Below are 11,198 nucleotides of genomic sequence, written 5' to 3'. Positions count from 1 at the left end.
AAAAGGAGAGTATGGGAAAGCATTCCAGCAAATAGCCCCATGGTCAAGAAATTACCTGACAGCCTTAGCAGATCTAATAGATACCTGGGATGAAAGGCTTAGGAGAAAGCGCTAGGAAGATTTCAATCTACAGACAGGCTTGTTTCAGAAGAAATGTTCTTTAAACATGAATTTTACAATTCAATATACTGTTCAAATATGCTACTGCCTAAAAGGTAAAAAGTGAGCCGAACGTCATAAGGGAAGATAGCCGTAAAGGAAAGACTTTTGAGGTGACCTTCCTTACACCCCGGGATATTGTGATAAGATTCCAAAAAGTGTGTTCGATAAATAATGTAGCCATCATTACAGCTAGAATGTCTCTTGTGTTTCTGAGCAAGAGTTCTTATTCATTTGAGCCAGCTTTGTTCTCCAGAAAGCTGCAAATTATCCAAGCAGCTGAACAGTGGGACACTGTGTATTTTAGACAATAACCCATCAGGTGTAGTGCGGGAAGATCTCACGCTGATCATATGTCATGACTCGAATAACAGTGACTGCCATTCACTCTCAGCTCTGGTTGAGGGGAATCAGGATCTCATCACAGACCTTTGTCAGTATAGCAGTCTAGTCAGCTTCAAATTCATACTCCCCCCCCTTTGTGATATTATTAATGGTTCAAATATTATCCCTGACTCTACCTTACATTTCTGTGAAATCCCCTAGGAAGATATCTGGGGGGAAAAATCATCCATTCTTTCGTTCAGCTATTCCCATGGCGGTTAGTCATATTATAAGCACCTTGTCATCTTTAATGGTTTCAATTTCCTTCTGTTCAATTTTCCTCTCCTGTTCCTATCCCCAAGTTTCATGGATGGTATCTTTATCGCCCCCCTCCCCGCCTCCACAGGGTTTGAATGATTAATGCCGCCTTTTATAGTCAGTCCATTGCAACTGTTCAGCTCAGCCAGACAATTTCCCTTATACATTTTATTAAAAACATTAATTTTATTCTTACCAAGGAAGATGATAAATGCCCTTTTCAGATGTTACATCCACGAGTACCAAGAGCACAGCGGCAGAAGCATGCACTACCCACAATGCTCCCAAATGGTTTGGCTGCTTTTTCATCTGAATAGGACACCACATGAATTTTCAGCTTCAGTATATATTATACAAAAGCCTGTGGGTTCAGGAGAACGGAAGTTGAAAATTCACACCGTGAATGCAAATTAATTTAGATTAGATGGCAATCATGCATATGAGGAGGGTCGTGGGTAGTGTGTGCTCCCAGTTGGATACCCCCAAATATAACCTCCAAAAAACAGACTTGGGTTTTCTTTAAAGCACCAAGAGTTCATGTCTAAATGCCTTTTCATTGGGATTTTGAGAGTAGCAGAATCTGATGTTCCCTGCTTCTGTCTTATAGTATGTTGATATTCTGTTACTTTATTATTATTATTATTATTATTATTATTATTATTATTATTATTATTATTATTATTATTATTATTATTATTATTCGATTTATTGCCCGCCACTCCCTTGCAGCTCGTGGCGGGTTACAACATTCTAAAACCCCATAAAATCCATTAAAATCCAGTTAAAACAACTACAGTCCTGCAATTTAGCTGCAATTTAGAGAGCAAGTTCTAATAATTCCATAAGCAATAAGTAACTGCAGGGCAGATTTATGGTACCCATTCTCTCAGGAAAGAGACTGCTAGAGACAGGGACACCTGGAAGTGTGGCAAGAATTCCAAGGCCCAGGTCAGCTGGAGGGACCCTGAAGCTCACCTCATGTCATATCTGACCAAATGTATTTCCATTTATTGGACTCTAAATGCAGTCCTGGCTTCAGCCACAAGGGTGCAGGGGAGTCTGAACACAGTAAAAAGTATTCTGACTCTCTACCCTTCTTACCCATCAACCAAGCCAGCATCGGAGCAAGGCAACAAGGGCCAGCACAGTTGATGTCCATTACAGTAATTGCCAGGCTGCAGCCAGCAAACAAGGTCTTTGTCTCCAGTTGCATAGTTTTGTCTGCCCAGCAGATCTTATAAACCAGTGTGTAGCCACAAGCAACACACATCTTTCCCTCTCTTCTCCTTAATTTCTCTCCCACTTCTTCATTTTCCTCTTTCTTTCAGGATCTGCTTCAGTTTCCTCATCCCTACACCTAATTTCCCTCCATGTCCCGCCTCCCTTATTTTCATGTTTGGTGTGATAATGGAAAAGTAATCTTATCTGTAAACCGCCCGTGGCGCCGCGGGCGCCACGGACTAAATAAAGCCGTAAGGGGTTCTGGGGCGGGATGTGTCCGGGATGAGGAAGGGTCCAGATTGGACCCTTCCTCATGACAGACAATCGGAGGGACCAATCGGCAGGCGCGAAGCGCCTGCCGATTGGTCCCTCCGATTCCCAGCCCCAGGAACTGAGAGTCGCGCGCAGCGCGGCTCGCAGTTGCTCCCGGCCTGACGCGGTGAGAGGCACAAAGCGCCTCTTGCCGCGTCAGGCCGCCGCCTGAGGGAGTCCCCGGCAGTCGCGCTCTGCACGGCTGCCGGGGGCTCCCTGCCCGGAGGCCTGATGCGGCGAGAGGCGCAAAGCGCCTCTCGCCGCGTCAGGCCGCCGCCTGAGGGAGTCCCCGGCAGTCGCGCTCTGCACGGCTGCCGGGGGCTCCCTGCCCGGAGGCCTGACGCGGCGAGAGGTCCAACAACAGTCCAGCGGCTTCTGCTGCGCTGGCGGCGGGAGCTAATCAGCGGCGGCGCCGGAGACGTCTTGCTCTGCGCTCATTTTGCTGCTGCCGCTGGCCCAAAACCTCCTCCTCCCGCCCATCAGCCAGCCAGCCAAGCTCGGAGAAGACCCTGAGGAGCTGGCGAAGCCCGGCCAGGGCAGCCGGAAGGACGACACACGGAGAGGGAGGGAGAATGCCTCCCAATGGCTCTCCGCTCTTCCTCCCTCCTACACTTTAGGTAGGCTGCTCCACGGAGGGGGGGGGATTACCTGCTAGCGCCCATTGCATTTCAATCTGCAATGGGCTATATTTCTAGTTGGTTATATATGTGAAACAGATTCAAATGGGTAGCCATGTTGGTCTGAAGTAGCACAAAATCAGAGTCCAGTAGCACCTTTAAGACCAACAAAGATTTATTCAGGGCTTGAGTTTTCGAGGGCAGAGTGCTTGCACTCGAAAGCTCACACCCTGAATAAATCTTTGTTGGTCCGCTTCCATTGTCCTCCTGTCCTCCATTTTATTCTGTGGCAGGCTGGGGATCTGAGTATCAGAGACAGCTGCCACATTGCTTAAAAGCTGTCTTATTACATGTCGCCTTTCATGAAGATCAGGAAAAAAAAATTCACAGTCAGAGTAGTTCAGCAGTGGAACAGGCTGCCTAAGGAGGTGGTGAGCTCCCCCTCACTGGCAGTCTTCAAGCAAAGGTTGGATACACACTTTACTTGGATGCTTTAGGATGCTTTGGGCTGATCCTGCGTTGAGCAGGGGGTTGGACGAGATGGCCTGTATGGCCCCTTCCAACTATGATTCTATGATTCTAAGATATCCTGGTCCAGGATGTTCTGATTCCCTTCATTTTTGGAACCATAAAAACCCAACTGATAACAGTCAGGACCTTCAAAGGTCAAATGTCTGTATTAATGTTAACATTATATAGCTTTTATTGTGCACAATTTTAAAAACTTTAAACAAATTTAAACTATACCTATATACAGCCAATAGGCTATTGCAAAATAGTGTGCTCTGCACTATATAAACCAATAGACCTGATGCGTTTTGGCCTGTGTAGGGCCTTCTTCAGAGGTCTGGTTATAACACACACCAATTCATTACATATATGAAATATGTATAGCAGCCAATAAAAGCACCAATGTAAGAGCTGTAAAGTATCAAAGTCGATCAATGAATGAAGATGTCTATTTATCAGCCATTAGCTCGCTTCTGAGGGCTGCCAAAAATTTCAATGGTGTGCTCTTTTGTTGGTTTCCAAACACGTAACTGTGCATGGTACACAGTTTGAGACTGCCAAAATTCTTTACAAATATGGATTTTATGCTTTTAACAGTTTGGTTGAATGTGGCTATCCAAATCAGAGAGTCATACAGTAACTGAAAGCAAGGTGTAGTGTCAAAGACCTTAAGTGCTACAGGCACAAATTGATTTCCTTTTGTATAGAAGTAAGTTATTGCTATGACATATTTAAAATACCTCACCTGTTCTATATAATTCACATTTTGGAGAAAACCACAGTCATAGATGTCTCATAATTCAGTGATAACATTGATCTTACAATAATTTAGAGATTGACAGAGAAGACGTTTCAAGCCAACACACAAGCAAAAAAACAAAAATGTGTCATCTACATATAAAAACTTGTAAGCTGTGATTTCTAAAGGGATTCAAAAGTTCCAGCTCTTCAAGCCCTGTTTTTCATGCCCTGCAGAACAACTTGCAGGGATCTGATCTCGCTAAGTAGAGCATTCCATCAGGCCAAGGCCTTTCTGGCCCTGGCCCTGGTTGAGGCCAGTTTTAGGCAGGGAAGCCAGTAATATTTAGTGGTTATCTTTAGGCCTCAACCACAGGCCTGGTGGAACAGTTCTGCTTTTAAGTCCTACTGAAAAACCTAAGGTCCCACAGAGCTCTGATCTTGCTAAGTAAAACATTCCACCAGGCTGGGACCAGTTTTATTTCTATAGGGCCAGAGATCCCAAGCAACTTTTGGTCACTAGGTAATGCTTTTTTTTGGGGGGGGGGGAGACAGAGTGGGAGAGGGAGCCCTGGGACATTGGTCCCAGACTATTTAGGGCTTTAAAGGTGATTACAAGAACTTCGTACCCAATCTGGTCTCCGATCGGGGGCCAATGCAGCTGGGAGAGCACTGGTTGTATATGTGCTCTCCACTGCATCCCATTTAGTAGTTATCCATGCCACAAATGGACTGGCCAATTCTTATTATACAGCTTCAGGGTAACACATGCTGAGTGATTTCTTTAGTTATGCTATTTGTTTTGGATCAGGGTCATGGGGGGGGGGGAGGTGGAATTTTCAGCCCAGTGGGGCTCATGGAGTCTCTTGGCAGCCCTTGATAGAGGTGTTTTGTTTGGGCTTTTTTGCGGTGTATATTTACAAACTGTATAGGTTGAGAAGTTGAGAGCAAATAGGCACACAGGCAGGCAGTGCTAATCCTAAAGCTATATCAGTCTAGCATCTCAAAATCACAAAAGGCTACCTAGAGACATCTTAGCAACCTTCCCCTGCTGGCTCTTGAACTGTTTGTTGTTCTGTGGTCACCCAGGGTTATTAGATGAAGACTAACCTGATGGACATGGAATAACTGCCTAATGTTTTTCATTCATTATTGTTCTAGATCCAGGTCTTCTTTATAGGGCTCAACTACATACCATGGCTCATGGTATTAATTTGTTTTAAAAAATTATGTTTTACTTTGATGCTGAGAATCTATGGTCTGGCTTTATGTACAACTGAGTACTGGGAAGCGAATCTAAAAAGGACGCTAACTTGTAAGGTAACTGCTGTGAAAGAGGCAACAGACTTGGGATTAACAGTGCAATCCTAAATAGAGTTCCACCCTTTTTAAGAGTTCTGACTTAAATGACTACAGAGCGGTGAATCTCTGTTAGGACTGCAGTGACAGTTTACCAAGTATTTAGAGCATGTTCCGTGGCTTTTCCCAGAAGTATGCATTGCTTTGGCACCAGTTACACCCAGATCGTCACAAAAGACTGTATTTACAGGCAAGCAAACTGGAATTATGAAGAGTTTTCAGACTGGTGCCTTCGTTTGTTATCCCCCACGCTTGTTATCAGGATTAAACTGTTAAGATTAGCAAAGCTGTTTGAAGATTATGCAGCATTATGTTGCATAAGTGTTAAGTATTAGTATTAAATGTGATCCTCAAACATTACGGATTCACTCTCACAAACATTCATATTGATTTCACCTAGACTCTTCAACATATCGGGTTAAGCAGATGGGATCTGTTTCTCTATGGGGGAGCTAAGGAAGGATCTGTCTTCATTTTGACATGACAAATGGCATTTCCACACATTAGTAAAAATAGCATCACGCCTGCGGAATGGCAAAGCATGATATTATATTGCACGCCCCCTCCTGGCCCTCCTCACCTTTCTGCTTCTCACCTCTTCGGCTTTCTCTGCCTTCTTTTTGTGCATCTTACCCTCCTCACCTGCTGCTGGAAGAGGTGTGAGAGAGCAATGTACCTTATATGCATCATGCTTCCATCTGTCAGTCAATTCAGGCAACCAATCCCCTTTCTCCATACTCTGATGCAGTTTCAAGATCCCACAACGCCCGCTAATTTAAAAAAAAAATCATAGTTTTCCCTTGCAATGCCTATACATAGAATCATAGATACATTGTGCTTTTGAACACCACTCCTTATGGGGTCACGAGTAGGCTTGTGCACAAAGGGCCTGATTTGGCGTCCATGTAAGTCAGTGGCACCATAGACTATAATGGGAATGTTGGCATTCCTGCCTTTCCTGGGGCCTGGGGGGAGTGAGGATTTGGGTACAACCTCCAAACATTCAGGGTAGCTCTGGGAGGCTCTTCCCTGGGTTCCCTCCAAATTTCAAAATGATTGGTCCAAGGAGTCCAAATCTAGGGGCTCCCAAAGAGGTTGCCCCCATCCCTCTATTATATCCAATGGCGGCAACCATGCAGGCTTAATAAACCATTTAATGAGGGAACCTCCTAACAGGAGTGTGCCAATCTCCAACAGAATAACAAACAAGTCCTGGTGGAGTACCCTTGTTTCAGTTTGTCGGTGTATAATGTAACAATCCATGGACAAAATGAGATATAATGGTGAACATTTATGTTTCATGTATGGTTCATATGTTATATGTAAACCGCCCTGAGCCTCCAGGGAGGGCGGTATATAAATACAATAAATAAATAATAATAATAAATAACATTTTGTGTTCTCTTCATCTCCAGAACGTGCAGTGGTGATCACATTTGCCATTTACTTTTCCTGCCTAAATAGTTCATGTTGTAAGCTTGCTATTGTAGCTCTGGCTGTAGTTTCTTATATTTAAAACAGAACCATTAGTTTTCTTCTTGTACAGCTTAGTTTTCCAATAGATGCAGAACTATCTTGAAGGCTTTAGAAAGTTAATAATGTTCAAATGCTCTTAATAAAATGTGTGCCTTTAATTATGCCCTTTATTTTGCACTTGAAATTATGAATCTAATTATAAGGGGAAATTGTTTGAAAATGGATGACTCAGGATCCCTGACATTACAGAAATTTATTAGTGGGCATGTTAAGAAATAAGGAAATGCTAATTATATTGTCTAAATCTGACTGGCCTCATTCTTCAAACAGCCAGCAGAGCTACTGACTGAATTTAAAACTAAAATAACTGAATTCCAAGAGCTGGAATGCATACTTTAATTAAATTTTAGAGTAAGGAAATATTAAACGCATTACTTTTTAAATACTTCATTTCTATGGGCCTCCAATAGTTTTGGAAGTCAAAGGAAGCTAAGTATTATGTATTAGAGGAGACCACACAAAGGTCTTTTTTAGATTTTAACCTCCTAATCTACTTGAATATCTAAACTAAACTGATGTCTTAAGTCAGTGCTTAGCTGGAAGAGGACAAGCAGCCCGAAGTTTCAGCCTCATGAAGGTAAAACAGTATAAAACTGTAACAATATAAAACAAAAATAAATAATAAATTAGCAGCATTAAGCAATAGCAGCCCATTCACTGCCCATAAGTTTCCAGAATTTTTCCTCTGGTTTATCTAGAATTAGAAATAAACTGATTAACCACTTATTGTATTATTGTGTGTGTGTGTGTGTGTGTGTATACACACACACACACACACAGAAACTGGATTTTTTTGCTATGATATTTTTCATGTGCTACTGTTGTGTGAAGATATTAGTATGCAAAAATAACCTACTGCAGGACATTATCTTTCTTTAATGACAGTACAAGCTGTTGCACACGCACAAAGACAAGCCTGGTTTACTAAAGAGCAAGGGGTGGGAGGTCACAGGGTGAATTTATAAACCTTCTCATTAGCAAAAGTATGAGATCTTGCTGATTTTGATATATCTGCCCTTGTAAACATTCACTTGTCTGTTGATATTAGAAAGAGATGGGTCATTCCAAAATAACAGCTAAAGAAATTCCCTAGTTTTGGCTGAACCAAGTGTTCTGATTCCTAGGAGAAACTTCTGTAAGAATACTTGAATAGTTCATCATCCCTGATGAAAGAGCCAGGTAAGAGCCTCTTTATATCTTGTGTTAAGAGCTTTCCAGTTTACAAACTCTTTCTCTGACTTGGTTCACAGTCTCATAGTGGAATATAATGTAAACAAAGGCCATATGTTTCACTGGCTTCAGTACAACAGTTTGCAAGATGTGTTATTAAGCAAGCCTATCAGTGGCCTTTGTTCAAGACCCATTTGGAAGTCTGAGCCTCAATAGAAACCACCAGGCCTTGCCACCCTCCCCTCAAATGCACACAGAGCAGAAAGAAAGTGATGGACTGGTGGTAAAGAAAACGATTGCAACCTTCTGATTGATCATATATGTAGTTATTAGAGACTGGCTATAATTCTACATCCTGTCCTGTTCAAGTCTTTGGTTCTGACTGGGCAGAGAAAACAGCCTGTTCCTCTCTTGAATGTAGTTTTTGATAAGCTCTTTCATTAGACCAAAGTTTATTTTATAGCTGAGATAGTCCTCCTGAAGGTTAAAGAAATGGAAAAAGAGTGTGTCACTACCATTTATGTAAATAATTGGGTGGGAAGGGGAGATAATGGAAGCAGCTTCTCATAACCTGTCAGCGACTTTTCGGGGGCTGGTTTGGTGGATGCAGGGAGGCCCTGTGGGATGTCCAAGGGGTGGAGAGAACACAGGTTTTTGGCTTGACCTGTAAGGGCATCACCTTTCCCCACCTCCAATGGGAAATTATTTAATCTCATGTAATTGTATTGTTCTCTGCACAGATTTGGGAACTCCTTTGCATCTATATTTCTTCTGCAGTAAAAAATATTAAAAGGTTTTTCTCTCAGTGTGATTCATTGGGGATGGACAAAAGAACCCTAATTTGGCCATTTGGCTATCAAAAGCATTACCCAGTCCAAGCTCCTGAGGAATAGGTATGAATGAAGCAACCATCTGGGAAGAACCAATCACACGGGTATTTCTATGTCCCATTACCCCAGGTAAGACCCACACAATCAGCTTCCCCTATGTGGTTGTTGTATTCGTGCACATTCCCCAGTCATGTGAGACTGCATCATGGGAAGCATGGCTCCCACATTGCTATGTGTGCAGGGCCAGAAGGACCTTTGCAGAAGACAGCACAACATTGTCAGAACATTGAAGTTCATGTCTTTACAGATAGAGCCTGCCAAGTGTCAGGTTATTTAAGTGTCATGGATACCAAGTGTGTACGCATTTGACCACAGCTGTGGAGCCCCTAAAAGGCTTCTGTCCACATGGCTACAACAGCTCGGGCATTATAAACCAAGGCCACAGTTCCAGTTGAATATGTTAAGTTGCGTCTGTGCACACTTTAATCTTGTTGGTGCAAAGTACAATAGAAATGCGAATGGCTCTGAGAGTTGTGACTCAATAACTAACATTGCTCAAAGTTAGAGCCACTCGTCACCTCCCCCAAATTAGCAAGAGATTTATGCTGAAGAGCAGCCTCCTTGATAGGCGCTGAAAGAGTGAAAACATGGTGGGACTCCATAGCCTATTATGCATGGCTGCTGAAATGGCGGCATGGAGAACGTGAAGGAGGAAGAAGCGAAGTAAACCGCTTATGCCCAGGATGGAACGCAGCGGCGGCAAAAAACAGAGTATCCGATTATGCACGCAGCTACACCGAAACCACTTCTTGTTGCGCCCTGGTCCAGGAAAGCTCCACTTTCTTCCGCATCTCGCTAACGCGGCTTTTTCGGCGGCATATGTTGACTCTGAGCCCGGTTGCCGCCTGCAGCGTGCATAATTGGTGATTTTAGCCACCACCATTCCACCCCAAATGTGGACCTTCCAATCCGTGCATAATGGGCCCATGGGGTGAATCTCACAGGGCAAACCAGGAATCCTGAGGTACTAAGCATTCTGGGCTCTCCCTGATGGACTTGGGTCAGAACCAACACCCAACCCTGCCAAGAGCCCCTGAAGGAATCCAAGGTTGATATGACTTCGTTCTAATTCTATTTTTTTTCATATAGGCCAAGTAAAGAGAAGAGATGAATAAGATTAAGCTGGTTTTAAAAAAAACATCTAGAGGGGAATAATTCTGTTGTATACATTTCAAATGCTGACTTATATAATCTCAGAATATGTGTAAACCTTTGATTTAGTGTGTCAGAAGCAAATTATATATTGAAATTTAGCAGGTAATAATAGCTTTTAATGTAGCTCGTACACCGTTGTCCTTATTGTTCTGTTTTAAAAAACAAAGTTGACCTGGCTAACTTCAATATACTCTCAAAATTCCTTCCATCATGCTGAGACTGCCCTTATTTAAATATAATGGAAGATTTGGAATGAATATTGTCATGGGCCAAAGAGTTATAGCAAAGCCTAAAAGCACTTACTAAAAACAACAACAACAAAAGCCCTTCTTTCTCTTGCTTGTAAGTTGTACGTACAAATTCAGGTTTCAACCTGGAATTTGACCCTGCCATTGATACTATGCGGTCAAGGCCAGTTTGAACAATGGCTAAAACACCATTCATTATAAAGCATGATAAACATTTCTGTGACAGCAAAGCAGATATTATCAATGCCTCTTTAAAATCTAATTGCTGGGAGGACTCATGGAGTTCCTGGAGCATTTCCTGTAAGGACAAGGGAATCAGTATTAACAGCTTGGGCAGAGTAGAGAAAGTAGCTTAAGGAGGCCTCAGAGCATTAGGCCTGGCTGCTCACTCCTGGCCAGAGAAACCGTTGTCAGTATTGTGAGAGCCAGAATTTAGACTAGGATCTTGGAGACTTGGTGTGGAATCCCTATTTTGCCATGAAAGCTTGCTTGGTGGCCTTGAACCAGTCACTCATTCTCAGCCTAATTTACCTCACATGGTTGTTATGAGAATAAAATATATATGGAGAGGCTATAAACCCCTTTGGGTCCCATTTGGACACAAATATTTTCAAAAATCTTTTGGCTATGGCCATTTGGGA

The sequence above is a fragment of the Paroedura picta genome, chromosome 10 (assembly GCF_049243985.1).
Source record: "Paroedura picta isolate Pp20150507F chromosome 10, Ppicta_v3.0, whole genome shotgun sequence".
Taxonomy (NCBI): domain Eukaryota; kingdom Metazoa; phylum Chordata; class Lepidosauria; order Squamata; family Gekkonidae; genus Paroedura; species Paroedura picta.
The sequence above is the reverse complement of the archived record's forward strand: the minus strand, read 5'-3'. Positions refer to the sequence as shown.